The following is a 4,677-nucleotide window of genomic DNA, read 5'->3' on the forward strand; positions in this document are numbered from 1 at the left end:
AGTGGTCCGAATGACCGGCATCGCTCTTAGAAGTCAACTTTCAGTAGAGCTTGAAGCGGTCCCTTCGAAGTCACTAGTGAGACTTTGGTGAGCGAACCAGGCAAAGAAGCCTCAGTTTGGCTCAGTTTAGCTCTTAGTTTGTAAAGATTGCACCAGGTAGATTCCTTCCATTTTTGTGAATTGGAAGAAGCCTAAGACCGGCAACACTCGGAAAGTAATGATCCAAAAGGACTTTCAGATATGGACAATAGGAAGTCAGACATGACCTGAAGCCTAAGTTTGGCCATCGCCCTTTGGCAACTGGATGTCGATTTCCCTTTGGAGTCCATGTAAAAATGTGTTAAAGGTCTGCACATTGAATAGTGTTGTGGCTGTTGGTATCTGAAAGGAGTTAGTTAAGTCAGGAAAGATTAGAAAAGTCCATTTTGGCTCAGTTTGGCCCTGCACTGGGAACTCGGGTTTGAAGGCAGTGGTGGTGGTTGTTGGAATCTTTCACTGTGGAGCCATGTCGCTCAAAAAAAAAAGCAGAAACGGGTCAGATAATCAAAGATAAAAGGATCGGGATTCGGGTAGCAGTGTGTTGACCTTAAAGGATCAGACTTAACAGCACAACGTCTTCTGACGTCACTTCCTGTACCAGATCTTTTTGTGATACACAGTTAACATTTGATCATACCTTCATCCAATGTCATGTCACTATTATTTCACAAATGTTCCATTTTTCTTATTGATTTTAAAGGCACAGAGATTTGAAAGATGTTTTTATTCCCTAAAAAGAGTGGTTCCTCTCAACCAGAAAACATCATGCAGGTTCATAGGTAGAATGATTCTCAATCATGCAGATCATCTGTAGAGATACAAAGGAAATCAGAGATTTGTTGTTTTGTATCTTAAAGACATTTAAAAGTCACTCCACAGACTCAGGAAAGCTTCTCTTTTTGTTTCCCTGTCATGTTCCAGGGGAAGAAACATGGATGTCCGCTCCAGTGAACATCTTCAGATTATATAGGATATGGCAGAGTGGATTTTGTGCCTCATCACTTACACAAAGTTCTTTTATGTCCAGTTGTCAGAAGACCTCAGATCTTCTGGGTCTTCATCCTTTAGAGAGGCACTGAAGTCTTTCAGTCATGTGAGAGTCATCAGAGTCCAGTTAATCCGTCTGTGCTCTCAGTTCCTGTTCACAGCTTGATTAATTTGATGTCACATGGTCGGTCATGTCACTCAGCAGTGACATCAACATGTGAACAACCCAGGAGAAGTGAGAGCAATGTCTTATAAGATATAAAACAAGAAATTCTTCCTCAAAGGGAAGTGAAACTGAATTCACTTCACTTTTTTAAATTTATTTTTTATTCGTTGCAACAAAAGTTGTAAAAATGTGACACAGATGAAGTCTGATGAGTAGACTGAAGGTGAGTCAACAGTTTTGTTTTGTTTTTAGTGACGAGATGACGAGACGTTTGTACGATAAGCTGATCCTGGTCAAACGCTGCGGTTACTGTGGTGGTGGTGGTGGTGGTGAAGTCCCAGTCTGAGCTGAAAGTGGTCCTGTCGTCTGTCAGAGACCCAGTCAGAGCTTTATAACTGAATTCACTGGAGCAGTTGTTTCTCCTGCTCATTTTCTGAGTCACGAATTAAGGGGACAGTGGTGGTGTTGTTGTAGTTGTCCGTATTATTCCCTGAGCACAGCCTTACAGGTGCTGCTACCTCGTAGGCTCAGGAACTCTGGGTAATGTAGTCCTCAACAGTCCTCCAGACCGGTTTGGAGATTGCGTTCCAGTTTTGTGTCCAACTGAGTGGGACTCTGACATCGAACAGCAGCGCTTGGAGCTTCATGCTGTGATTTTCTGTTCACTCTGATTTTCATTTCAATCAACTTGTTTTGCTGTCAGTGTTTTTATGAATCAAGTAAGAGTTTTTCTTTTTGTTAATTTATCTGTTTTGTTTCCTGTTGCCGTCTGTCATTGCTCTTTCATACAGTTGTACAGCTTGTTGATGTGCAGATTTTATTATTATTATTATTATATATGTTGCTGTTAAGACCTTTTAAATCTATGTTTGCTTTGTGGAAGACACAGCGGCTTCCTGCATGGTTTTTCCTGTGACTCGTCTGTTTTTGTATTATTAACTTTAAAAGTTTGGAGAAATGTTGGTTTTCTTTCTCCTGTAACCTGCTGGCCTTTTTTTGTTTGTTTGTTTGTTTGCACTTCACTTCAGAAAATCCTCATTGAAGTGGGAGGTCAATGTCGATCCAACGGTGAAAAAGAAATATAAACCTTCCCTCCTTTTGCCCATTTTGGTTTGGAAACCAAATCAGTGAAATGCACCTTTACTTTTAACTGTGTGAGTTTGTTTTGTTTGTTTGTGTGTTTCTGCTGTTTGTTGTGACGGAGGACAGACTCAGAATATTAATGTGAATCTATTTTCCTACGCTGACTGACTGGAATAAAGGATGTGACATTCACTGGCAGAAAAACACTGATTCTGATTCTGGGTCGATTTATTTTTCTTTCCTCTTCCTCACTCATTTCACTTCCTCTTTCTTTGCCCTCTCTCCTCTTTCACGTAATTCCCTTTCCTTCACTTTTCTTATCCTTTTTCTTCCTCCTACTGTTTGGTTTGGTTTCCTCCTTCCTCTGTTGTTCTCTCTTTCAGTCACCAGGAGGTGCTGTAATAAAACAAGTGTTTTTTGTCATAATTTCCTGCTTCAGGTTGGATGTTAAAGTTTGAATTGAATGGAAAGAAAAAGAAATAAATATGACAGAGCCCCAGAAGAGATATTTAGAAGCTCTATGCATGATATACATTAAGATAAAAGAGGAATTGTACAGTAATACAGTTTGACGCTATTTTCAAATTTATATAGGGTTATTATAATATAAATATTTAAGTAAGGTGTAATACACAAAAAATATGTAAGAATACACACTAAAATAATGGAGATAAAGATAATTTGATTGATTTTTTTTTTCATTTGTCAAGAAAATTGTTCAATCTATCTTTTGTTTGTTTTGTTTTTACATTCAAAATAAATGTTAAATATAAATTTTAGACAGGTAGTCTGAGACCAATAATTATAATAATGATAATGTTTAAAAATCAGTCCGTGGAGTTGAAAATATAAAACAAAACCTGACGACAGAGTCCTGACGATCCAGCGACAGTCGTCATTGAAAATAGTTTATTTCAGGAAACGTGGGAGCTGAATATTTTTGTTCCAAACGGAAACAGAACCAAAACCAGCAGCTCCGGAACTGGTACAATCATGTTTTCAAAATAAAAGCTTTTAAATAAAGCATTTTTGTTTTAGTATCAAGGTAAACACATTTTTTCCCCTGATTACCTACCAACAAACATTTATGGTAAATACACTGTTTGTGCTATGTGTTATTTACTGTACAAAGAGACTTTTTTTAAAAACTCAACTCATATTTGAACCCATCACTGTGTGGCTGTTTGAATGAGTCTTTATTTACACACCAAACTGGAGCCCTCGACTGTATAAAAAGTGGACGTAGGCCTCCAGTCTGAAAAGTGAAGCCAACGCGGAAGTGACTTCACGTGGACTGGAACCTATTATTGTTATTCGTTAATGATGAATCTAAAGATTACCTTTTTTGTATGAAATTATCAAGGGAGGCATCCCGACATCTTTATTCTGAGCGATCGATCAACCAAAATGCAATAGAATATCATTATAAAATCAATCACCTGAGAAGCCCCAGGCAGTAAGCTTTTCCTGCTTTAATTCAGTTTATCAATACATCAATTTCTAATTTTGTCAGAGGAACTATGCAAGTCCAGTCTCTTTTCCTCTGTGTTGCTAACCCTCCTCGGTCCACCGCTCCATGGATGAATATACTACACATTGTAACATCATATATGATGATGTGTATATTTGTGTAGTCTTATCTGTCATAAACAAGAGATTACGGGCGCATTTGTGTTGCTGTGAGCAGAGACAAGAGCTTGGACACCGGGTCGGGTGGTCTGATCTTACATGGTTGGTTGGAAGGCAGAGAGCCTCCACTCTCCCTGTAACAAGTTACAAGTAATTTATTTAACCACCACAATTACTCTGAAACTGTTTAATTAAGGTAAAAAAAATGCAGCATATATAAGCTTTATTTCAGACACAGGTCCATATAACAAGTCAAACAATATAAATAGTACAAAAATAAAAAGAAAGTACAAAAAATAGGCTACAAGAGGAGTGTGCATTTCATAAAATATACAGGCTATTGCACCAATGCCACCTTAGCCTAGAAGTGAATCAGTAGCAGCTTTTCAATGGGCTTACTAGAGCCTCAATTATGTGATTCTCTGATTTGTGGAGGCGACACATAAAACTAAACTTAACTGTCTTAAGAGTGCCTCACAGGTTGGCACTCTATCAGACACATACAAATGACTTAAGTTAAGATAAATATACTGCATAGTTCCTCTTTAAGATAAAGATAAATAAAAAAAACAATTTCTGTGGCTTGCTTTCAGTGTATGCATGCTGATTGATGAACAAATGGTAAACATTAGTGTAGTTGGAGAAAGTTATGCCAAAAAAAAAACAACAACCTTAAATTCCTCTATGCTTTTATTGTGGAAGGGTAACCGGAAGTGTGTGTTGGCTCAGAGTGCCGTCGACTTGACGGATGTGCGTCACAGCTGCTTTAAAGC

Source organism: Trachurus japonicus, chromosome 11 (assembly GCF_045865225.1).
Source record: "Trachurus japonicus isolate A0001 chromosome 11, Traja_1.0".
Classification (NCBI taxonomy): Eukaryota; Metazoa; Chordata; class Actinopteri; order Carangiformes; family Carangidae; genus Trachurus; species Trachurus japonicus.